General features: G+C 42.6%; 1 protein-coding gene across 2 annotated transcripts in view; it reads right to left on the minus strand.

Moving 5' to 3' along the window:
• Window positions 1-25,563, minus strand: part of LOC122928882 (kazrin-like) — a 174,829-nt gene that overhangs the window by 122,323 nt on the left and 26,943 nt on the right. The window lies entirely within an intron of this gene.

The following is a 25,563-nucleotide window of genomic DNA, read 5'->3' on the forward strand; positions in this document are numbered from 1 at the left end:
GTCCAATAAATCGGGCACCTACCAAGCAGCAGTGATGTTGGATGAAAGGAATGTTACTGGACTGGTTAGCATATTTGTCATTTTTGGTGGCGCTGCACTTTTATTACTAATGTTATCACACATGTGATGGCGCTATAACCTTACTGCACTCTTTCCATAAGTCACAGAATCATTTTCTATTGTTAGTTTGTTTTTCTGCAGATAACCGCCATTTCCTATTGCTATGAATTAGGAGGCCGCTCAGCTTACTAGACAAGAATTAAGGGAAGGAGGTGCAAGATGTGAAATACAGTAAGTCTGATAGATTCACATTGCATAAGACTGCTCCGCTTCATTCCCTGGTAACAAGCTACATTACACAGTCCTGAATGGGAGAGGGACAAAGGATGTGAGCGCGGCGGGAAGGTTTATTTCCTGGAGCCGTGGATGGTCTGGGTGCTGGGATACAGCCAGATGCAAATGCTGCTTTCTGAAATGCAGCGTAGCTGACAGTTTACTCTGGCACTACTTCCCCATCCTCTGCGACTCCCACAGAATGTCAATGAGACCTTATAAAAGAGCCTGTCACAGATCTCTGGACTCCGGTCCAATGACCAGGATCTCGAGGCCCAGGGGAGAAAATAAAGCAGTAAATGAAGAACCGTGGATTGTAATGTACTTTTCAGCTTTTAGGTAAAAAAAATTTAACTGCAATGTAGACCCCCACCCTCAGATAGGGTATTCCCATCCACACTATGGACACACCCCTTTCAGGAAAATAAGGGGTCTCAGCTATTTCAATCTCTCTCAGGCTAAAAGGGGTTGGTGAAATTCTAAAAATATATACCAGTTACCAAAAGTTCTGAATTTGCAGGGACAAATTCTGCAAATTTGGGCAGAAAATGAATGGGCTAGTCTTGCACATCTAAGGCCTCATTCACACAAGGGAGTTTTCTATCCGGATGCAATATGTGCTGTAAACGGACAGCATCAGGACTGAATCCTGACCCAATTATATCGATGGATGTATATGCACACGAGTATCATCACTGATCACCTCTGTATTCAGGAAAAGTCACAGCATGTTCTAAATTGTCCGTTTTTCCCTGGCTCCACAGAAGTGAATGGGCGTTATTCTCATTTATATACTTCACTCACATATATAGCGGTGACATATTCCACAGCGCATTACAGGCATTAGCATCACACTGTTCCCAATGAGGCTCACAATCTAGGTTCCCTATCAGTATGTCTTTGGAGTACAGGAAGAACCCAGAGGAACCCACAGAAACACGGGGAGAACATACAAACTCCATGCAGACGTTCTTCCTCGGATTCTAACCTAGGACCCCAGTGCTGCAAGGCACCAGTGCTAACCACTGAGCCACCATGTTATTCTTCAGTTTTACTTCACGTGCATGAAAAATGCATCAAGAAATGATTGCATCTGTGCAGAAAAAAAATCTTAAGATTTGCAGAAAACACTAAAGCAAACCGAAGGAAAACTCTGGGAAGAATGTCCACAAGTCCGTTCCGCAAAAAAATAGAGCATGCCCTATTCTTGTCTGGACAGGCATTGTTACAATGGACCCTCAAAAAAAGAACTAAATAGAAACTGATGCAACACGGATGTCACCTGTTTTGTGGATGCGTGTTTTGCGGACTGCAAAATAAGTACAGTGGTGTACATGAGCCCTAAGGGTGCTCCCGAGTGCACCAACTGCAAAGTTGGCAACCATGATATTTTCCAATCTATTTTTTGTGTGAAATTTTTATGGCAAATCATGACTTGCCTCTTAGCCACATCATAAGTCACTCGCCACGCAGCAGAAGGCCCTCTGGTCCCCATCCGTGGACAATGTAAGCCCCTACAATCCTCAGCAGCTGGGTCCATAGGCTAGCGGTCATAACTCGCCCATGTCATCACTCTCCACGCTGTCCCTGGATGGATTCTCTTTTGCGCTTGAGCTGAACACGACGTTTCATTTATTGTTCAGTGCATGCCAGAAGACCCATCTATGGACAGCACAGAAAGCAGTGACATAGGTACATCACGTCACCGCTGCCATCTTGCACCCTACGGGCACTGGTCTTTTTAGATCCTAGCGGCGTTCCTACACCATCATGTATATAGGGCTGATTTTAGGGGGAACCTGTGCAGATGCTAACAGTCGGCTGCACAGTCTGTTATTCTTTAACCCACAGAGGATTAACCTTACGTAATCGCATTCCCTAATGAGTCAAAAAGAAAATAAACTGTCAATAAACTGAACGACATAATTGCATTATTATAGTCTTACAGCTGAAACACTAATTTCGCCTAGACTGATGCTGCGGATAGCTCTGCATAATCCTTCTAAATGGAGCTCTGATAATAGCTGGCAATTTCAGCAATGCAATTTAGATTTCACTTTATAAGAACAATGGATTAAAAATCGTGAAAAAAAAACAAAAAACTAAACAAAAAAGTTTTACAGACCTTTGAAAAATGCGACGCCAATTACAAGACTGAAATATACCGTTAGCCATTTACTCGCTGTAAGAGCAGGCGGAGGATCCGGACACCCATTAATCCTCACAGTAAGTGCTAATATATTTAAAGGGGGAATGCAACCAAAAAACGGATATTCCAATTTACTCCAATGAAGTGATCTTGCGACATATGGACCGGATTACCAACAAAGTCTAGAATTACAGGGTTGTTGTATTTTTGTACAGTATTCAACCACAGTTGGCACCACTGTACTAGAAACCTTCCAAATAAAAGCACCCTTAAAGGGTTGTCCAACCTTGGACAATCCCTTTATGCATAGTTGACTAAAGCTCCGAATTTTCAGGATCTGTTCCAGGATGAAAACAAATGGGGCTTAAGCCACACCCATACATGGGTGTCCTCGGGGCAGGGCTTACATGCCAAGAATTTACCAAGGACAATGTTGGTAAGTATGTTAGTCAGAAGGGTACCCTGACCAGCTGGGTCCCTGCTGCGCAACACCCTGTGATCATCTAACAGCCAAGTTACCCTGCTGACAAAAAGGTGGACAATCGCTTTAATTGTACTTTATTTTGAAAGTTTCTAGTACAATGGTACTAACTGTGGGTAAGATATGTCGGAGCCTGGCAGCGTACACCGGTCTATAACCAGGCACGCTGCAGGAAATCATCAATTCTCCTTGCTTCTCACTTAACTTTTACCTCACTCCTTTCTAGTTTTTAGAGTTTGCGTGTTATTTACGCGATTCCTCACTTTTTACATGTGACCATATCAGTCTTTCTTTATATATTTTTTATATGTCTGTCACACACCCCTTCCTCACTCCATTGGCCTCACATCATTTTATTATCTTATTCACACAGTATTTTTCAATCACATGCTATGTTCTGCTGTATACACTGATTTTCCAATGAATTTTGTTGCTCATTTTTATTTCAATCTATTTTCTATTTATTCTTTAATCCAATTTTAGCTTAGTCTTATTATGAGTATTCGGGGTATTTATGAATTGTAATTAATTTTACATATATTTATGAAATTTTGCATCATAATTGGCTCATGTAATCACAGACTTAATATATTTATTATTATTCATATTTATTTTTATCGTGTATGTGCCATATCAAAGTATGTGATAGTGTTAAATCTCATGATACTGAGTAATGTATTGTATCTAATCTACTTCATTAATAACATGGCATTTGCTTTTCATGCACTGCACTATGGCATATGATGTACTTGATTATAATCATGTTATGTACTCTTGGTCTAGATTTCCTTGCCCGACATGGCACGCGCGGGGCCGCGCTCTGTATCATTCCTCCAGACGTCTCTGCCAACCGGATGCGTCACGACTCACGTGACTACCATCATGTGATCCACCGCGTCATGGCATGACGCCTGGGGTCGGGACTACGGAGCCTCTGCCGCCGCACTCGGTGCGGCCAAACATATGTTCAGGTGAGGTAAATCACAAATCATCAGGGCTCCCATTGGCTAGAGGCAGGTTTAAATAGTAGTGATGGCGTTACCCCCGGACGAAGGCACGCCGAAACGTGCGTCAGGGGTAACGCCATCCCAGGCACTCAGGTCTTAAAGGGAACCTGTCACCAGGATTTTGTGTATAGAGCTGAGGACATGGGTTGCTAGATGACCGCTAGCACATCCGCAATACCCAGTCCCCATAGCTCTGTGTGCTTTTACTGTGTAAAAAAAAAAAAAAAGATTTGATACATATGCAAATTAACCTGAGATGAGTCCTGTACGTGACTCATCTCAGGGACAGGACTCATCTCAGGTTAATTTGCATATGTATCAAATCTTTTTTTTTTTTTTTTTACACAGTAAAAGCACACAGAGCTATGGGGACTGGGTATTGCGGATGTGCTAGCGGCCATCTAACAACCCAGGTCCTCAGCTCTATACACAAAATCCCGGTGACAGGTTCCCTTTAAACATCATCGGTGAGTCTTTTGCACCTACATAGTGCACGTTGTTTTTAATATATATTCAGGACACTAGGTCATATTGTATCTTGCATAATTCAGACGGTATATACTGTAGTTAAAAGATGCGTTACACTATAAAGTGCCTCACTTGAGTACCGTTTGCCTCATGGGCAGTACTACCATCTGTTTCCCCCCTTTACCAGTCACTAGGACTTACCTTTTACAAATGATTAGAATATATGTTACTGATGTATTCCTGATCTTATACATATGTATTTGGAGTCAGTGATCTGTGTTGCCGGGATGGTGTTTTCTGTTCCTTACCTTCCTTTTTAATGGTAATATATTAACTATTTATTATGTAACAAAGTATTTTTTTCATAATGGATGTTTATGAGCTTTAGTTCTCTTAGTTTTTTCCCTGATTAATTAGCTCTTCCAGTTACATGCATATTGGGCAGTCTGTTTACATAGCCGCACTACTTCAGTGGGCATCTGCTTGGCAAAGACACCCATGGTCGGATTTGTTTGTTTTTTAATGATATATCTACAAAGAAGCTGGAAAATCATGCTCAAAACTTGGAGCGATATAGCAGCGGGTGGTCAGATGTCCAGCTTTAGGCCAGGTAGTCCGGACTCCCGATCCTTCGCCTGGCACAAGACCTGGAAGTCCCCTTTTTCTGTGGCGGGGTGCACTCCGACAGCAGCATTACACTGAGTGCGCTGCACCACGGACTGGCTCAAGCCCACAATCCCGCTCTGTGACTGGAGCGACTATGGATCAGGACCTGTGATGACATCAATCAACTGATCAGTGCATGAGGCGGCAGAGCTCGGGAGTGCAGAGGATAAGATATGGTATAGGACAGGGATGTGAAACTTTTGTCCCTCTAATTGTTGTAAAAGTACAACTTTCATCATGCCTGGACAACCTACAGCTATCAGGGCATGCTGGGAGTTGTAGTTTTGCAACAGCTGGAGGGCCACAAGTTTGACATTCCTGCTGTAGAACCTGTGATGTTATGCGACACGAGGGGCAGAGGTTTATATAGAGGGGAAAAGTTAGTAAAAGTTATGTGTTCAGTGTTTCAGCTCATTCTACAAAGCCAAGGACAGTCTGGTAGTTGTAGTTTGCTGCTTTGATATTCTACAGTAATAGTCTGTGCATGCTGGGAATTGTAGTTCTCTTCTGACCGCCAACAACAGCTTGGGTATAGTAGACTGTCTGCCCTGAAGTCAGACATCCCCCTCAGTCGCCAGATGTCCAGGGGCTTTGCAGCCAGCACTGTATGGGGCCCTGCAGCCAGCACTGTATGAGGGCATGGGGGATATAGCATTATGTGTAATATACACAATTATCATCCATACATGGGAGATACAGCAGTATATCCAATAATATACAGCATTAGCTTGCATACATTGGGGGATATAGCAGTATATCCAGTAATATACACCATTCTCATCCATTAATGGAAGATATAGAAGTATATCCAGTAATATATACCATTACCTTTCATACATTGGGGATATAAGAGTATATTCAGTAATATACACTATCATCCATACATAGGGGATATAGCAGTATGTCCAGTAATATACACCATTATCCTCCACACGAGGAATATAGCAGTATATCCAGTAATATACACTATCATCCATACATGAGGGATATAGCAGTGCATCCAACAATATACACCACTATCACCCATACATGAGTGATATAGCAGTGCATCCAATAATATACACCAATGCAGAAAGGTATACAGAGATGCATCACTAAGTCCTGGCCAATAGCAATGTCTTGGAGACAACGAGGAAGTTAATCGCAAGTAGGCGTCAGGTTTGGTGAATAAAAATCTATTTTATAGATTTCTAGTGTTATATGGATTACGGTTTCCATTCTGTGTTGTAGTATTGTGCCCCACTTTCCTGGTTATGACGTCCTCCTATTTGGGGTTATGAAAGTGGTCACCCTACATGCCCCTTACACCAGATTAGGGCTGCAGCTATTGACCATTTTGTAATCGAATATTCTATCAATTAATCCAACGATTAATAGAGTACTCTAATACCAAAAAACTAATAGAAAAAACATTTTTCGTTATAAAAACTCATCAGTCCCCCTCACCCCAGTGACATCAGGTTTCCTCCCCATGCCACCATCTCCCCCTCCTAGCCATGTCCCCAGCGCCAGTGAAATAAAATACTTAACTCTCCTGTATGGGCGCCGCTCAACAGCTCGTCCATCTTCTCTGCGAGCTGCACTGTCATCGCAACGTCACACGTGTACTATGCCCCGACAATGTCTCAGGATCCTGTGCAGCGCGGTGCTGGTCAGCGGGTGACCACGAAGCGGTAAGTAACAAGAACTTCACTCGCGCTCTGTGGTAAGCAAATTCTCGATGCAAAAAATGTTCAGAGGATTTTTTTGCGTCGAGTTACTTGATTCAATCGAGTTATCGTTTCAGCCCTACACCAGATCTTTTCCACTCTGGGAGGTTTCAATCTAGGTCAACTGTTCATGAGGTTAGGAAGGTTGATGGAAGTGAAAATCCTGGTGTATCCCAGCCAAGAGTCAACATCATTGTATCCTAAGCCTACAAAGTCTGGAAAACTGGGACAAGACACAATCCTGCCTCATGACTAATGGTGCGGCCTGACAACACCCAGATTACAGGACGGGCCACACACCAATTATAAATACCTACAGAGATAAACAGGAACATTGCTCATGGCAACCAGACAGATGCTTGCAGTTTTTCACATTGCACTAAGATCCACTTTGAGCTGTTTGGAGATGAAGTTCAGGCATTTCTTCTTTCTGCATCTCCAGAGATTAGGAATCTGCAGGACACATGCACCCCATTGTGTAAAACACAGACGTCGTTTATATCACGGGGAAAGACCATCATATTCCACACAGACCCGTTATTACGGCACCAGCAGTTGTGGTCAGACTGGACAAGCTTAAGGTGAACTGCCCCATACAATGCAACAGGAACAAAAAAACTAAATGATATCATATGCGTTCATAATCATAGTGACAAGGAATGTATGGACCGTCCTTGGCCTGATTTAACTCTACCCAGTCTTCTCATATGCATATCAGTTTCTGGGAAAGCTGGGTGCCATTTAGTTTCAGAAACCTATATGGCTAAAGGAGTTATCCCATCTCGTCGTTACGAAGGAGAGATGGGACTAGGTGCAGGCCACCAGGTGGCCAGGAAACAGTGAGGCAGGCCATTGCAGTGCATGTGAGCTGCAGAAACAGCGTAGTACAAGCCATGTGGCCTCCCTAACAAGGAAAACACCTGGGAATGAGCTGCAATACCAGACACGGCCCATGAACGAGAGGAGCGCCGTTTCTTAAAGGGAAGCTTCACCAAGAAATTCCCGCTTAATGCAGAAAATGTCAGCTGAATAATACATATCACTTGGCGATCCATTGCTTCATTCTGGAGAAAAAAATAAAATAAACTTTCACCTACTCATTTACATATGGATTAAGTGCACCAAGGGTGGACCGACACCATTCTGTGCACCCTTGCTCCTCCATCCCGACTCACATGGTCAGGTATCTACATACTGTGTTTATTTCACTTGGCCCTATCAATTAAGGAGGGAGAGGTTGGCAGAGAAAGCAGGGTGCACAGAGCAGCTTTGGCCTGCCCTCAGTGCACTTAACTGCTAATTTGCATATGGATTAAAAGTAGCTTTTTCTCCAGATTAAAGGATCACTAAGTGAAAGGTGTCATTACATTCAGCTGAGCTAGCCCTACAAGGCACTGGTTTAACAGCACATTTCCTGGTGACAGATTTCCTTAAAAGGGATCATCTGGGACAAGATATTGATGACCTACCATCAGTATCAGATCGGGGGGGGGGGCACCAGGGACCACCACCGATCAGCTGTTAGAAGAGCTGGGGTCTGAGCTGCAATACCAAGCACAGCCGCTGTACAGTGTATGGCGAGGAGTCTGGTAAACTGCTCGGAGTGCTGATCGAGGGGTGCCAGGAAATGTAATAATGACAACATATCCTGAAGATAGGTCATCATTATCTTTTCCAGGATAACTCCTTTAAGAAAAAAAAAGTTTTTGCAAATCTGGGACAACCCTTTTAATCTTAAAAGTCTCAAAAGATTCCGGTACAATCACTTCACATGCAACATACCACCATCTGTCCTAGAGAGCCGAAATTAAAAGACCTCAGGAACCACAGAGAGAGGGGCGACCACTGGATTTCAAGATTCTGGAGGTGCACATCAGAGGTGGTCACAAGGTTGGTTCCCCTTTAAATGAAGGTCTCTCAGTGGGACGTCCCATTAATACAGATTACGTCTGTAACGTGTCTCTACAAGGTTTCCTGGAACTGAACAGAAGCTTAAACAACCGGAGCAGTATTTGCTCGGACGTTGAACACAATAGTGCTGACAGGCCTCTCATCTGCCATAGAGCCACATGTCCTGCTTCCGACACAGCGTTCACATGGGATATGACCTACGGTACATACCACCCACCTTATGCACGGCTATTCACATATTACATATATTTTTTATTTATTTTTTAAAAAGACCCTACCTAATAAATAAAAAAATATATATGTTTAGGGGGCCATTTTAATGTCAAATATCGGAATGGATACTGATGCATACCGATCAGTTTTGTCCCCATTAACAACAAATGGGGACAAAACTGAACCAGTTTCATTCGGGTTTTGAGATCCTCTGCCGGATTTCAAAACCAAACTTGAAAAAGTAGCGTAAGGCTACTTTCACACTTGCGTTTATCTTTTCCGGCATAGAGTTCCGTCACAGGGGCTCTGTACCGGAAAAGAACTGATCAGTTTATCCTAATGCATTCTGAATGGAGAGTAATCCGTTCAGGGTGCATCAGGATGTCTTCAGTTCAGTCGTTTTGACTGATCAGGGAAAAGAGAAAATCGCAGCATGCTACGGTTTTATCTCCGGCGAAAAAAAAAACTGAATACTTGCCTGAATGCCGGATCCGGCATTTTTTCCCATATGGATGCATTAGTGCCGGATCCGGCATTTAGGCATGAAAAAAAAAAAAAAAAAAGGTGAAAAAAATAAATGCCGGATCCGTTTTGCCGGATGACACCGGAAAGCCGGATCCAGCATTTCAATGCATTTTTTCGACTGATCAGGCATTTTCAAGACTGATCAGGATCCTGATCAGTCTTACTAATGCCATCAGTATACATTTTGGCTGATCCGGCAGGCAGTTCCGGTGACGACTTGTATCTGATTACAATGCTGGGGTGCGATCAGTGTATTAACCCTTGAAACAAAGGTAACTATTCAAAACTGAAGACACCTTAACAGGGTTGTCTGGGATCCAGGGGGTGTCACAAACCCAACATAGGCTAGTGTAACACTAGCACCAAAACCTTCCAGCAGTCTCTTCCTGTGATAGCCGATACTACTTTTCCCTGCCGGAGCCCAATGCAAGCAGCAGTTTTTGTCGAACCGAATTCCAGCACTAATGCTGGGCACAGGACGGATTCCCATTGGGTCCCATTAAAGTCAATGGGGCCTGGCGATGCTTTGGCCCTTTTTAGCTATGCTGGATACAATGAACTCCTGCAGGCTGTTCCTCTGCCAGATGATTTCAGCGATTGTGTGAAACTAGCCTACATTAGATATATCTTGCATGAAGAATAAATGGGGTCATTTATCAAACTGGAGCTGTCAAAAATGAAAGGTGGATCCGATTGCTTACTATGGGTAACTAAGGCTACTTTCACACTTGCGCTTTCCATTTCCGCTATGGAGATCGATCATAGGATCTCAATAGTGGGGGGAAATGCTTCCGTTTTGTCCCCATTCATTGTCAAAACGGAACTGAATGAAACGGAACGCACTGGAATGCATTCACTTCCGTTTGGTTGAGTCCCCATCGCGGACAGAATAACGCTGACAATAGAAAACTGATCGGTCCCCCATTGACTTTCAATGGTGTTCATGATGGATCAGTCTTGGCCATTTTAAAGATAATACAAAATGTATCTATTTATAACGGGTGCAAGTTTCTAATATACTTTCCGTCTGAAAGTTGTGTGGATCGCCTGCTCAGAAACCAGGAATGTTGCGTCCTTTAACAGATTTACAGTCTGTTCTATGGATGGGACTTCACAGCCTAGGGGGGAGATGTTGTGGACGGGGCCAGAACCATTTGTCTCCCTGGTGCATACGCAAATTCCTGAATCCTCCTCATCTGCGCATGAACCACGGAGATGACCAGTTGTGGCCCAGTCCACAGCACCTCTTACTGGGCTGCACAAGTGACATCCTGCCCATAGACCAGTCACCTGGTAAAGGACATGCTGTCGGCAAATGCGAGAAGTAGTGCATCATGACGGGGTTCCTGAGCCGCCAATCCACACAACTTTGAGAAGTCCATTAGAAACTTTCTTTTACAGGGAAGATATTGTTGGGTTCTGGACAAACCCCTTTAAAGGAAAATGTCACTTATCACTTCTGGAGCAATCACTAGGGATGAGCGAATCGACTTTGGATGAAACATCCGAAGTCGATTCGCATAAAACTGAGTCTCAATAATGTACGGAGCAATCGCTCCGTACAGTATTCGAATGTATTGGCTCCAATGAGCCGAAGTTACTTCTTCGAAGTCTGGCAAGACTTCACATAACTTCAGAAATTGATTTAGACTGTAAAGGACCATTTCCCAAACTCTGGTTCGGTTCCAAGTGGTAGAATACAGATAAATACATTCTAATACTGTACGGAGCTCCTGTTCCATACAGTATTGAAACAGTTTTATGCAAATCAACTTTGGATGTTTCATCCGAAGTCGATTCGCTCATCCCTAGCAATCACCCATAGCAACCAATTATGTTGCTGATTTCATTAAAGGCTATATAATCTGATTGGTTGCTGTGGTCAAATCCTGCATTTGCGCTATTATAAATCCCAATCATATTCCATAAAAAAAAAAAAAAAAAAAACACACACACTGTATACAATGAGAAGGTTGAGCGGTGTAGGTTAGGACCTCTCATGCTACAAAACCTCACGTCAATCCCATCTGAACAAAAAGTGGCTTTTGTCTCCCACAACAATCATTGAGCATTTGTATCGTGTCCCCATGGAGCCCATTAATAGAAAAGCCGAGTTGTGACTGGTGGCTACAAGCGTCAAGATCATTTTCTTTCTCCGTCACCATCTTGATGCGCCATGTCTAATAGGTCTCCTACGTTAGCGGCTATAAGTTGCTACTGAACACTTCAGGAATTTGCATCAGGTTTTTAAATAAATTAGAATGTTTCACAACAACTGTTTGCGATAAAGCCAAGATGGTCTCCAGTCTTCATACACTGAAGCATTGAGAACCAGGCCAAACAAATTTCACCCATGGCCGCCTCACCACACAGCCTTAAAATCATACTTAATAACGATGTGCGGGCCTGAAAGCGATTACATCAGTCGCCTTCCATAAAACCCACAGCGCGCTTCACTGCATGAATAGGTAGTGGCAGCACATAATAACTACTCTTCACATGCAGGTAATGATGCCTTCTGGAGATTAAGCACGGCTTCCGTGTACACTTTGAAGAGGCCATACAAGCAACATGCATCTTTCAGAAGACGAGAAGCCGCCAAGTTCAAACGCTGCTTTATCTGCAATATTTTATTGGAAACCACTGAAAGTCTATCAAAATGTGGTCACAAATAGGAAGAAAAATAAAATAAAAATTCAACCAAAGGGAGTTTAAAACCAAAAACTATCAAAGGATCATCAAGGTGGAGTTGGCTGTGTATCCTACTCGCTTCCAGTCAAATACACTTCTCAGTTGACCTCACTTGTTTTGTGGAGCATTTGAGGACCACTTTCTTCACGATCACTACCTGTGTGAATACGTTTAGCAATCAGAAGATATACAAGCAAACGCTTTTTTTTTTAGATGATATCCTTCACGCAGGCATAAGAATATACACAGGGGATGTGCTGCCAACTGTACAAGGACGAATGATCGTATTAACCATCTTTCCTCTTCAGGTCTCTCCACATAACAGATCCAGCTGTCACATATCCAGTTTTAATTATGACTTTTTTTCCCCCTCAAAAAAATGCATCCAAAAAGTGTTAACTTTAAGCCTGGAGAAGCCCTTTAAGAGAATTCCCTATGCTTCAGGGCTCATGCACATTAACGTATTTTCTTTCTGTGCCCGTTCCTTTTTTTCTTTGCAGACCGTATGCGGAACCATTCATTTCAATGGGTCCGCAAAAAAAAAAAAATATTGGATTTCCATATGTCCGTTCCACAAAAAATAGAACATGTCCTATTATTGTCTGGATTACGAAATGGACACGGACGTAATCTGTATTTTTTGCGGATCCGTGTTTTGGGGACCGCAAAATACATACGGTCGTGTGCATTAGCCCTCATAAGTATAAAAAGATTACAGCTGGATTACGTACAGCCGATTAGCACACAGTATTTCAGCTGCTGATTGTACTGGGATTTCCTGCTTGGAGAGGGGCAGAGAGCTGGTTTTGTCACAATCTGCACATAAACCTTTATATAATCTTAAAGGCTAATATCAATAGCAGATTATGCTCAATCTTGTGGAGATATGTCATATACCTGATGAAATTGTGTAGCTTATCGCAGCCTCCATCTATAGCATCAGGCATACTTTATAACTTGTTGCTAAGGAAACCATGAGAAGCAACAGGCAATACGGAACCTTCACTTTACACAAGTGCCCAAGTATTTCCATTTATTAGCTATGGAACTGGTCATCGTAGAATACATCTTATGTAGAGTCTTCACAACTACATAGGTGAATGTTGCAATATGGATGCAAGTGGAAACCCTTTATAGCATGTTACCTAGGATGAAAGTGAAGGGGCTGTCCGAGGGTCCGCTTTTATCCTCCATAGAAACATAGAATGTGTCGGCAGATAAGAACCATTTGGCCCATCTAGTCTGCCCAATATATCTGAATCCTATGAATAGCCCCGGCCCTATCTTATATGAAGGATGGCCTTATGCCTATCCCATGCATGCTTAAACTCCTTCACTGTATTTGCAGCTACCACTTCTGCAGGAAGGCTATTCCATGCATCCACTACTCTCTCAGTAAAGTAATACTTCCTGATATTACTTTTAAACCTTTGCCCCTCTAATTTAAAACTGTGTCCTCTTGTGGTAGTTTTTCTTCTTTTAAATATGCTCTCCTCCTTTACCGAGTTGATTCCCTTTATGTATTTAAAAGTTTCTATTATATCCCCTCGGTCTCTTCTTTCTTCCAAGCTATACATGTTAAGGTCCTTTAACCTTTCCTGGTAAGTTTTATCCTGCAATCCATGTACTAGTTTAGTAGCTCTTCTCTGAACTCTCTCTAGAGTATCTATATCCTTCTGGAGATATGGCCTCCAGTACTGCGCACAATACTCCAAATGAGGTCTCACTAGTGATCTGTACAGCGGCATGAGCACCTCCCTCTTTCTACTGCTTATACCTCTCCCTATACATCCAAGCATTCTGCTGGCATTTCGTGCTGCTTTATTACATTGTCTTCCCACCTTTAAGTCTTCTGAAATAATTACTCCTAAATCCCTTTCCTCAGATACTGAGGTCAGGACTGTGTCGAATATTCTATATTCTGCCCTTGGGTTTTTACGCCCCAGGTGCATTATCTTGCACTTATCCACATTAAATTTCAGTTGCCAGAGTTCTGACCATTCTTCTAGTTTTCCTAAGTCCTTTTCCATTTGGTGTTTCCCTCCAGGAACATCAACCCTGTTACATATCTTTGTGTCATCAGCAAAAAGACACACCTTACCATTGAGGCCTTTTGCAATGTCACTTATGAAGATATTAAACAAAATTGGTCCCAGTACAGATCCCTGTGGAATCCCACTGGTAACATGACCTTGTTTTGAATGTTCTCCATTGACTACAACCCTCTGTTGTCTGTCACTCAGCCACTGCCTAATCCACTCAACAATATGGGAGTCCATGCTCAATGACTGCAGTTTATTGATAAGTCTTGCTGTTGTTGCAGTGGAGCCCCATTCACGAGTGGTGCTGCTTCTTGGACAAAAGTAGCTCCGATTCTGGACAACCCCGTTATGTTGGGTCTTTCATAGGGTTACACAAGCAATTGGTAGCTTTCATGCAGTTACAATAACCATCCTAGACTTGTTAAGGAGCTGAATGGATGACCAGCGACCTCTTATCCATGCAACTTTATTTCACACTAAACTTAAATGCCCAAAAAACACATTCAAAGCATAAACCTCAAAAGTGACTAATGCGAAATAATGCAGGCATGCTCCGCCTGGCATAAAACTCATTGCCCTTGAACTGCCTTATGGTACAGGCTCTTTATATGTAAAGTCTATGTTTCCCCTGCGTCCGCGCTGTTAAAAATCTGCTAGGTGTGAATATTTATATGTCAGCATATTGTATTAATCAGAGATGAATACAACATTAGATGAGAAGTGGGGACAAGGACAGATTTATATGGTCACAGGGTGCAGTAAGGTTCTACAGGAGACTTTTTTAGATGGGCAATGGCTGCTGACTGCTTTAGGTGAGGGCTACAGGGACGACATTAAGATTACAGTGTCAGAGTTGAGGTAGGCATACACCTTTGGTGCTGGCGTATCCTTCCTCTGAACGCTGGTGTTGGGGGGAAAGGGTCTGGGGGCCCCTATAGAAAATAAATGGTCAGTAGTTTTAGCCATCTGTCTGGTCATCTTTAGGGTTGGTTCTCATCAGGTCAGAGTCTTCCCTCAAAAGTATAGGTCAGGACACATATGTGGCCCATAGGTACCACTGAAAAAAAAAAAAGTAAAAATAAAAAAAAAACATTCCCTGCTTCTGTATTGAAAAGCATAGTCTACTATGCTATTAAATAGTATAAAAAAATAAAATAAAAAAACAAACAAACTATGCAAAAGCATATTGCATGGTGTATGCCCCCAAAAGGACACTTGGCATATATCATGTCAATAAGGCCCTATTAATAAGTACAGCCCATGCATTTGCCAAAAATTACATTCAAAAGTGAACACACCTTTAGGGCTCATTGAGACGACCGATGAATGGGTCTGCATCCGTTCTTGAATTTCTGTATAGGGCAGTGTTTTGCAAATCCTCAATTTGCTTACCGCAAAACATTCATGGCTGTCTGAATGAGCCCTTAAGGCCTCATGCACACGGCCGTGGCCGTATTGTGGACCTCAAACGGCTGGTCTGCAATCCACATCCACCAGCCATGTGCACCCCGCATCACGAATGCAGACCTATTCACTTGAATGGGTCCGCAATTCCGGAGATGCAGAACGGAGTCACGGAACAGAACACTGGAAGCTCTACAGAGTTCTTCCGTGGCGTTTATTTCCGTTGTTCCGCACTGCAAAAAAATATATATATAGTGTCATTTTTTTGCGGTGCGGACTGACCACGGACACATTCAAATTGAATGGGTCCGGCCCGCTACACGGATGTTGCCGTGCATTGGGGACCGCAATTGCGGTCCCCAATGCACGGAACGGCTGCACAACGGCCGTGTGCATGAGGCCTAAAGGGGTTGTCCAGTAGATTTACATTGATGGCCTATCATCCTTCGGATATTAAAGTATTGCAGTAAGGCTAGGGCTACACAGGTGGCGACCAGGATCACACATTAGCAGCGATCCCTTAATTTTTTTGAAACTCTCACTGCAATCCCACCGCTACTCTGCGATCCCAGCTGTTGCTGTGTAGCTCAAGTCTTCGACCCACCTATTAAAAAGGAACCCATCTATGTACAGAAGTGAGCGCAGATGGTGGGGATGTGGAAAACTAAATGGACCTTCATTTTCACATTTGCTATAAAATCCCACAGTTACTTGTTGCATCTCTATTTTATGTATTCTCTCTCTGTGGCATCACTTTTGCATTATTTCTGTGCCGTGACATCACTGTGTGCAATACATATGACATCATACGTAGGATGACATTTTTGTATCAATTACTGAGCATTCTCCGTACTGGGACACCACAGGGATAATGTGCACAGTCCAGAGACACACAGAAGAAGTCTCACCTCAGACCAGGCGCCTTTTGGAGGATTTTTGTACATCACTTTAAACAGCTTCCAGTCCTTTTAATTTCATTTTTCCAATCTCAACTTGCCCAAAATTGCAGCAATTAAGCTCCACAATAAGATACATGGTTTAAGGGCATCTCTAACATATAAAATGTTATTTGCAAATAAAAGCATTCTGCTGTGCAGTAATCTTGTAAAGGTTACAAAAAATAAAAATAAAATTAGATAGATATAGATAGGATAGATAGAGAGATAGATCTCTCTATCTATCTATCTCCTATAAAATTGGAAACTTGTAATTAAGTTACTTTAAAGAGACAACTTGTTCCAAGACGCCGTTTTAAACCTCCTACTAAGGATATCTACTAGAACAGACTTACTACTTTAACCCTCCCAACAGCTTCCATTTCATGGCAGTGGAGGAAAGTAGGAACAATCACAGATCAATAGGGTCTCCATTAAGCAGATTGGGGATAGCCAACCTTTGGCAAGGACCATAAAGCAAGACCAAGTCTCACTACAACAGGTAATGGTTGTCCGAGATCCAGCATGTAAGATCGTACATAGGATATAGTGACGGACAAGCTTATTTTATATTGGGGCAGGTCTGCTAAGGGTTGTGCAAAAAGTTCAGATTCCACACTGATTCTGGCTTAGGCCAGGTTCACATCAGTTTATTTTTTCCTTCTTCTGATCCATCAAAACGATCCTGTAATCTAAGCATCCGTTATGCTAATTTAGGCACATTTGGCATCCATTTTAGCCATTTCCGTCTGAGATCCGTTATTTTACTCTTGCATGGAGTCGTTTTTTGTCGCAAAAAAATAAATAAAATACAGCACAGCCGCAACATGTGCCTGTATCTTTAAAATGTGGGTCACCGCTAGTCTCCAAGAACCCATAGATGGCTTCAAAAGGGGCTAGATATTTCCTCAACAGTTTAAGATTAACATGCAAGAAAAAAATAAAAATATATATAATAATAATAAATATAAATGGTACTGTCATGCCCCACTCTGACGTTGTACGGAGGTCGGCCAGGATTGCAGCACAAGTTTAGTGGTTGCTTTGGAGCCGTGCTGGGTCCGCCTCTCATCAGGTGCACTGGGTGGGGTCATTAGTTTAAATAGCACACTGCCCAGTGCCCTGAGCGGATTATACTGTTCATTCAGGTCAGGGAAGCTTGGAGGGAAGGTTGGCTGTCTGTTCCTGCTCTCAGAGATAAGTGTAATTTCTAGTTCGGTTGTTTGTGTCTTCTATCCCATGCAGGTTCTGTGCGAGCAGACTGCTCCTATCTCCCCACTTCACCATCTTAGGGAGTTTAGGGTTTGGTCAGCCCAGGCTGGAGGACACAGCACACCTACCTTTAAGGTCTGCTGTGGGCTGAGCAGTGCAGGGAAAGAGGTCAGGGATAAGCTAGGAGGTGACCCTTCCCCTGTCTCTCGTCCAGAGCCTGGTTGGTGTGTTATCTTTTGTACTAAGTGTACGTCCGCCGTCACAGGCACTGACCGAGGCAACAGTTTACTGGCACTATCCTAGAGATTATATTCAGCCCTATAAAATGTAGTTGTTACAAAGCCTTTCAACATTAGCAGATGGCTACATCTGCTCTACTTACGAGGTGGAGTGGAGACACTAGTAAGGACATGTTCTCCTGGAATATCATAAAGCTTCTTCTATAAAGTGCTTAAGCTTTGAGCATACATCCCAGAAGAGAGATTTTCTTTATTTCCTGGAACTGTGTCAAGTATGCGAAGCTAGAATTATGCAGCGAAACGATGTGTTAATTGCAACATCCCTTTTGTATGTGACCTGAAGATAAACCCCAAAAAGAAAAAGGGCTTTTCTGGAGGAGACCAAGACAATGTCCCAGAACCACATTCCAGGCAAGAAATAAAAAAATAAATAAAAAAAAATTTGAAAATAGAAATAAAAAAAATAACAGAAAGCTAGAGATAAGAAAATGTAATCAGCACTTCATTTCTGTTTCAGAGTTGACCAGCTTAATTATACATAATATTGGTGACAGCTGCGGAGGCAGGAATTGGTAAATGATGGATTCGGGCAAGAAAGACGCATGCATAGACAGCCATACAAAACCTGTCACCTGAAATTAAAAAAACATACAATATCCGGCCACAGTTTATCCATATAGATCACTAATAGTGTGTAAGTGGGCACCACAATGAGACTGTGTGCAGCACACTTGCGGACAACCTCGAAAAGAGCCCTCGAGTAAATTTTGGTGTTTTCCTCAAAACAAAAGCTGGATTTTGGAAGCCGCCCTGAATGACAGATGGCAGCTGTCACAATGAATGCACATTAGTGGGAGTCAAAGCGGTTCTCTTTATTTTAACAACGCTAGAGAAAAAGCTGTACTCTATCTAATGGGACAGACCTTCACGGACAGAAAAGACTCGCTGTGAAATGCAGAATCATTTAAAAAAAAAAAAAAAAACATTTTTCAGGAGATCTATATAATCTAAAACACATTTGATAACATGCAATATAGAGACAGGAATATGACACCAAGTCAATATGAAATGGGTAGTAGCTATTTTTGTAAAAATGATAACAGCCATATTCATTACCACTTTTGAATTTCGCAGCTGACCCACTTTTTAAGAAAGTAGCTGGGGGGGATCCTGGCTGTTGGCCCCAGGGATAGATTGGCCATAAAACACTACAGGGAAATTTCCCAGGGGGGCCACTTGAGCCCTCTTCATTCCACTGGTTATGTAACAATCTGATGCTCTCAACATTAATGATAGGAGCATCAGGTGCTTATGTACCCACCGCGTACTACAGATGCTCTCCTGAATTCAACTGTATTACCCTTATCAGGATGGTGATACAGTTGAATATTGCTGTGAGCCCATGGCTTCCAGCCCCGCATTGCATATGGTATGGCTGAGCCCACCTGCTTGTGATGCTCCCACCTTCTGTCAATTTGGATGGGCAACTAACTTTTTTCCAGGGCCACTTTAAGTTGTCGGTTCTCCTCTGGTTGGTTGACCCCCACTGGGCTGGCATTTATGGCACATGAGTTGCCATCAAAGTAACACCCCTTTTACAGATTACTGGGTGAATCACTATTTTTGAGTATCGCAAGTGTAATTTCTCCGCCCTCTCTTCTTTCTGATATAACTTAATATCCAAATAAGCCAGCCAAGCCTGGGTCACCGTTTGGCATTCCTCCAGAATCTAAAGCCCATGCCCCCCTCCTACACTCCTGTGATCGAGAGCGAGTTGGAAATGACTGCAGGATCAAACTAAACAGTTTGCATTCTGTAACCATGGTAACACATATGCCATATGGGAGCTGAATGCACAAAACAGAAGGAGATCTAAGCAAGACTAAGTCGCTTCAATCTTTAACATTAACGTAGCAATAAAAATAAAAACTTTACAAAGGTGAACAAGGCCCAATCAAAGTAAAGTAATACAAGCCAAGGCGGACAGCTGCAGCACAGCACAATAGTAACAAATAAAAGCCAAGAATACATAGGTTTCCTCTCAGTCATAGGATATTCCTGAAAAAAAATTAAATAAAATTACAGTACTCTGAAAAATTGCTGACATTCTTGTAACCTTGAGCAGGACTATTCTCCTGGTGACTTCGGCATATAAAAAAAATAAATGAAATAGATTTGAGACCAGAGTCTCCGAGTGCTAGTAAATTGTATTCCGCCAGGGCAATGGATTGAATTTAACTGAACACTTAGGGGTAATTTAATATATTACAGCTGCGTTCAGCGCATGTCCTCTATTGTATCGGACAGGTGATGTCCACAATGGTTCAAGCTCTGAATTTTGGAGCCAGTCAGTGAATGGTACTAGGCAGCTGAAGTAAATATTTTCTGGAAAACCCTCTTACTCCCCAATTAGTGGGAACTGTATATAGGTTGATTCCAAAAGCAACCTCTCATCACTGGCCAATGCGGCCATGGAGTATTTTTTGGACAAGTCCTTTATTATGGTCCCTTTACACAGGATGGTGATCTAGCAGATTGTCGGGAAGAAAGCTTTACTTCGCGACAATCTGATCGCTAGCGGAGGAGACCAGTGCATTTACATGCAGCGATCTCCTCCAGAGTATGGGGAAGAGCAATCGCTAATACCATCGCTCTTCCCTATATTGTCTCGTTGTTTCCCAGCAGCAGATCGTTTCTGCCACTGGGAAACCATCATCTTTTGTACTGCATAAAAGATGCAATATCATCGGCGGTGCATTTATACCGCAAGATCGTCATGAACGAGCATTACAATTGTTGGCCTATGTAAAGGGCCCATTAGCCAAAAGCTAACCCTAACCACTGTCTACACTTGCATTTGAGGACCATTGACTTTGCTTGAAAACAACTGATGAACCATTTTTTTAGCTTTTTAAATTAGTCTAAGCAATATTTTGGCAAAATTTTGGCATTATTCCTCATCTAAAACGTGTGCCATTATCCATTTTCTACTAAAAATCTGTAGACCATTAAGACTAGACTAGAAACGCAACCTTTTTGGACCAATGGCCTGAGGAGGGGCTGCTATGATAGCCAGGGGCCTAAAAATGGCCCTCAGACCCGCCTAGGCATTATATTAGATTTATTGTATCTGACATAATACATTGCATAATTCACTGAGGATAAGCATTGCAGTAACCAGCTATGTCCACTACACACTGTTCCTCCAGATCAGCAGGCGTGTGGGTGGTGCGTTGCACCCCTGACAATCTGATACCGACGGCCTATCCTGAGGACAGGTCGTCCATATCGAAAATACTGGACAACCCCTTAAAAAAACTAAAATTTTATGTAACAAAACAAAACAAAAAAAAACCCTGTTCTGCAAACAGTAAAATGCAGACAATAAGATCGGGTTCACATGCTTCAAATTTGCAGGGTAATTTCCCAGTGGACTGATGTCCAGGGGGCCACCCAAGCCTTCCTCATGGCCGCAGGCCAGGTACCTAACAATCTGATGATTGCCCTCCTTGTTCTCAGTATGGTCACAGGGCAGTATTTTATGGCATTTGGCTTTGCTGGGGCGGTATTTTGTGCTGCTCTACAGTATTGCTGGCCCTGGCTACTTGTAGCCTGTGTTGCCCGACCTTCTGTCAATTTCGACTCTCATACAACTTGGGCCACTTTTAGGTTCTTTTTTCCAGGGCCATGTTAAGTTCCCAGTCCGCCCCTGCAATTTTGCCTTGATTATAGAAAACTGCAGGGGAAAATAAACAAAACGGTTTGAACCCAGTCTAACAAGCATTTGCAAACTGCACTGAATTTCACAAAAAAGCATGACTGCCTAGACGTTGAGCGCGCTGCAGTCACTAGGAACGCCCTTCCGCTTTTTCACATGTTCTAGTCTATAGAATATACAATAATCTAGTTACAAGAAAAATCCCAAAGGAATAGACTTGCAGGATGCATTAAATCTACAGAATTTAACTCTCTAGACAAAGCTAATTTTAAACGTAGCCGCGAGCCATGTAAGAAGATTGATCTGCGATGATCAGCACAGTCCAATTATGATCAAAAAGTTACAGCTCCAAATATATAACTGTACTTAGGATAGGTGACACGAGGAGGAGGATTAAAGAGCCGTTTCAAGAGGCCCCACAGATGCCGATTGCTTATTGGTGTTAAATGCATTTTCCATTGGCAGCACAGTTTCAAGCGCACTCCTGTTTATCCCGATATTCCTTGTTCTTGAATATAAAGCAAGAGCTACAGTGATCACCGACATAGATGAACACCTGCTCCTGTGCCAGTGTTCACTGTAGTCCCATCATTCTATTCATAAATCAGAAATTATTGGGAAGCCTGTGTCACCTCATGTCCAGCTTGTTTAAAGGCTATGTACACCTTTGGGGGGCAATATTTTACTTTTTTTTTTTTATTATTGCACTGTACTCATTATGAGCTGAAAATAATTTTTTTATTGATCTTTATTACAAAAATGGAATCTATTTTTCCTAGCAGACTGAATTTTCTCTTTGCGCCGTCAGACAGGCTGCTGACGGCTACTTATATCTGCTCTCTTAGGCTACTTTCATACTAGCGTTTTAAAAACGCTTCCGTTACTGATACAAAAGACGACTGAGGGGAGATCTAATAACTATGTATAAATATATCAGGGGTCAGTACAGAGATCTCGCCCATCATCTATTTATCCCCAGGACTGTGACAGTGACTAGGGGACATCCTCTGCGTCTGGAGGAAAGAAGGTTTGTACACAAACAGGATTCTTTACGGTAAGAGCAGTGAGACTATGGAACTCTCTGCCTGAGGAGGTGGTGATGGTGAGTACAATAAAGGAATTCAAGAGGGGCCTAGATGTATTTCTGGAGCGTAATAATATTACAGGCTATAGCTACTAGAGAGGGATCGTTGATCCAGGGAGTTATTCTGATTGCCTGATTGGAGTCGGGAAGGAATTTTTTATTCCCCTAAAGTGGGGAAAATTGGCTTCTACCTCACAGGGGTTTTTTTTTTGCCTTCCTCTGGATCAACTTGCAGGATAACAGGCCGAACTGGATGGAGAAATCTCTTTTTTTTGGCCTTGTGTACTGTGTTACAAACGTCTGCTTCCATTATTAACGGATCCGGTTGTATCATCTTTAACATTGCCAAGACCATTGAACTGTCATGAACTCCATTGAAAGTCAATGGGGGAACAGATCAATTTTCTATTGTGGTAGATTGTGTCAGAGAAAATTAATCCATCCCCATTGACTTGCATTGGGGGTAATGCCGAATCCATCTTGCTCCGCATCCCAGGACGGAACGCAAAATACAACATGTTGCGGTTTGCTCTCCGGTTTGGGAACGCAACTAAACAGAATGGAATGCATTTTGGAGCATTCAGTTTAGTTTTGTCCCCATTGACAATGAATGGGGACAAAACTGAAGCGTTTTTTCCGGTATTGAGCCCCTATGACGGATCTCAGTATCGGAAAACTTAAACGCTAGTGTGATAGTACCTTTATAAACACTCATTTAAGCCATATTCTTATCAGTAAGATCTGAGCTATAAGTTTGTGACCTCTTAGTAAACTAGAGGTAAGGTTTAGTACAGGTCCTTCTAAAAAAAATTAGCATATTGTGATAAAGTTCATTATTTTCTGTAATGTACTGATAAACATTAGACTTTCATATATTTTAGATTCATTACACACCAACTGAAGTAGTTCAAGCCTTTTATTGTTTTAATATTGATGATTTTGGCATACAGCTCATGAAAACCCAAAATTCCTATCTAAAAAATTTTGCATATCATGAAAAGGTTCTCTAAACGAGCTATTAACCTAATCATCTGAATCAACTAATTAACTCTAAACACCTGCAAAAGATTCCTGAGGCTTTTGAAAACTCCCAGCCTGGTTCATTACTCAAAACCGCAATCATGGGCAAGACTGCCGACCTGACTGCTGTCCAGAAGGCCATCATTGACACCCTCAAGCAAGAGGGTAAGACACAGAAAGAAATTTCTGAAGGAATAGGCTGTTCCCAGAGTGCTGTATCAAGGCACCTCAGTGGGAAGTCTGTGGGAAGGAAAAAGTGTGGCAGAAAACGCTGCACAACGAGAAGAGGTGACCGGACCCTGAGGAAGATTGTGGAGAGGGACCGATTCCAGACCTTGGGGGACCTGCGGAAGCAGTGGACTGAGTCTGGAGTAGAAACATCCAGAGCCACCGTGTACAGGCGTGTGCAGGAAATGGGCTACAGGTGCCGCATTCCCCAGGTCAAGCCACTTTTGAACCAGAAACAGCGGCAGAAGCGCCTGACCTGGGCTACAGAGAAGCAGCACTGGACTGTTGCATGTCATCCGGAAATCAAGGTGCCAGAGTCTGGAGGAAGACTGGGGAGAGGGAAATGCCAAAATGCCTGAAGTCCAGTGTCAAGTACCCACAGTCAGTGATGGTCTGGGGTGCCATATCAGCTGCTGGTGTTGGTCCACTGTGTTTTATCAAGGGCAGGGTCAATGCAGCTAGCCATCAGGAGATTTTGGAGCACTTCATGCTTCCATCTGCTGAAAAGCTTTATGGAGATGAAGATTTCATTTTTCAGCACGACCTGGCACCTGCTCACAGTGCCAAAACCACTGGTAAATGGTTTACTGTGCTCAATTGGCCTGCCAACTCTCCTGACCTGAACCCCATAGAGAATCTGTGGGATATTGGGAAGAGAAAGTTGAGAGACGCAAGACCCAACACTCTGGATGAGCTTAAGGCCGCTATCGAAGCATCCTGGGCCTCCATAACACCTCAGCAGTGCCACAGGCTGATTGCCTCCATGCCACGCCGCATTGAAGCAGTCATTTCTGCAAAAGGATTCCCGACCAAGTATTGAGTGCATAACTGAACATAATTATTTGAAGGTTGACTTTTTTTGTATTAAAAACACTTTTCTTTTATTGGTCGGATGAAATATGCTAATTTTTTGAGATGGGAAATTTGGGTTTTCATAAGCTGTATGCAAAAATCATCAATATTAAAACAATAAAAGGCTTGAACTACTTCAGTTGGTGTGTAATGAATCTAAAATATATGAAAGTCTAATGTTTATCAGTACATTACAGAAAATAATGAACTTTATCACAATATGCTAATTTTTTTAGAAGGACCTGTATATGACTGGCACAAAGTGAAAAAGTAAAAAGTGAGTTTCACACAGCTAGATAAAGGCTGGGTTCACACCTGAGCGTTCTGAAAGGAGCGCTCTGTATGCGCGATTGTACCGGCGTTTACAATCGCGCATACAGAGACAAGCGAACGCCCATTGTCGCGCGTTCCCGAAAGTCTATGTACGGGAACGCGCGACAAAACGCCCCAAAGAAGCTCAAGAACTTTTTTGAGCGTCGGGCGTTTTACAGCGCGATCCCATGGGGAAGCATTGGTTTCTCCTTGTTGAGCGTTTTACAGCGCGTAGGAACGCGCTGTAAAACGCTCAGGTGTGAACCCAGGGAAACAGTTAACCATTTGTGACAGAACGGCTCAATATTTTTAATAAAGACCAATTTAAAAAATGTCCCCCCTCCCCCCCTATAAAAAAAAAAAT

Source organism: Bufo gargarizans, chromosome 2 (assembly GCF_014858855.1).
Source record: "Bufo gargarizans isolate SCDJY-AF-19 chromosome 2, ASM1485885v1, whole genome shotgun sequence".
NCBI classification, from domain to species: Eukaryota; Metazoa; Chordata; class Amphibia; order Anura; family Bufonidae; genus Bufo; species Bufo gargarizans.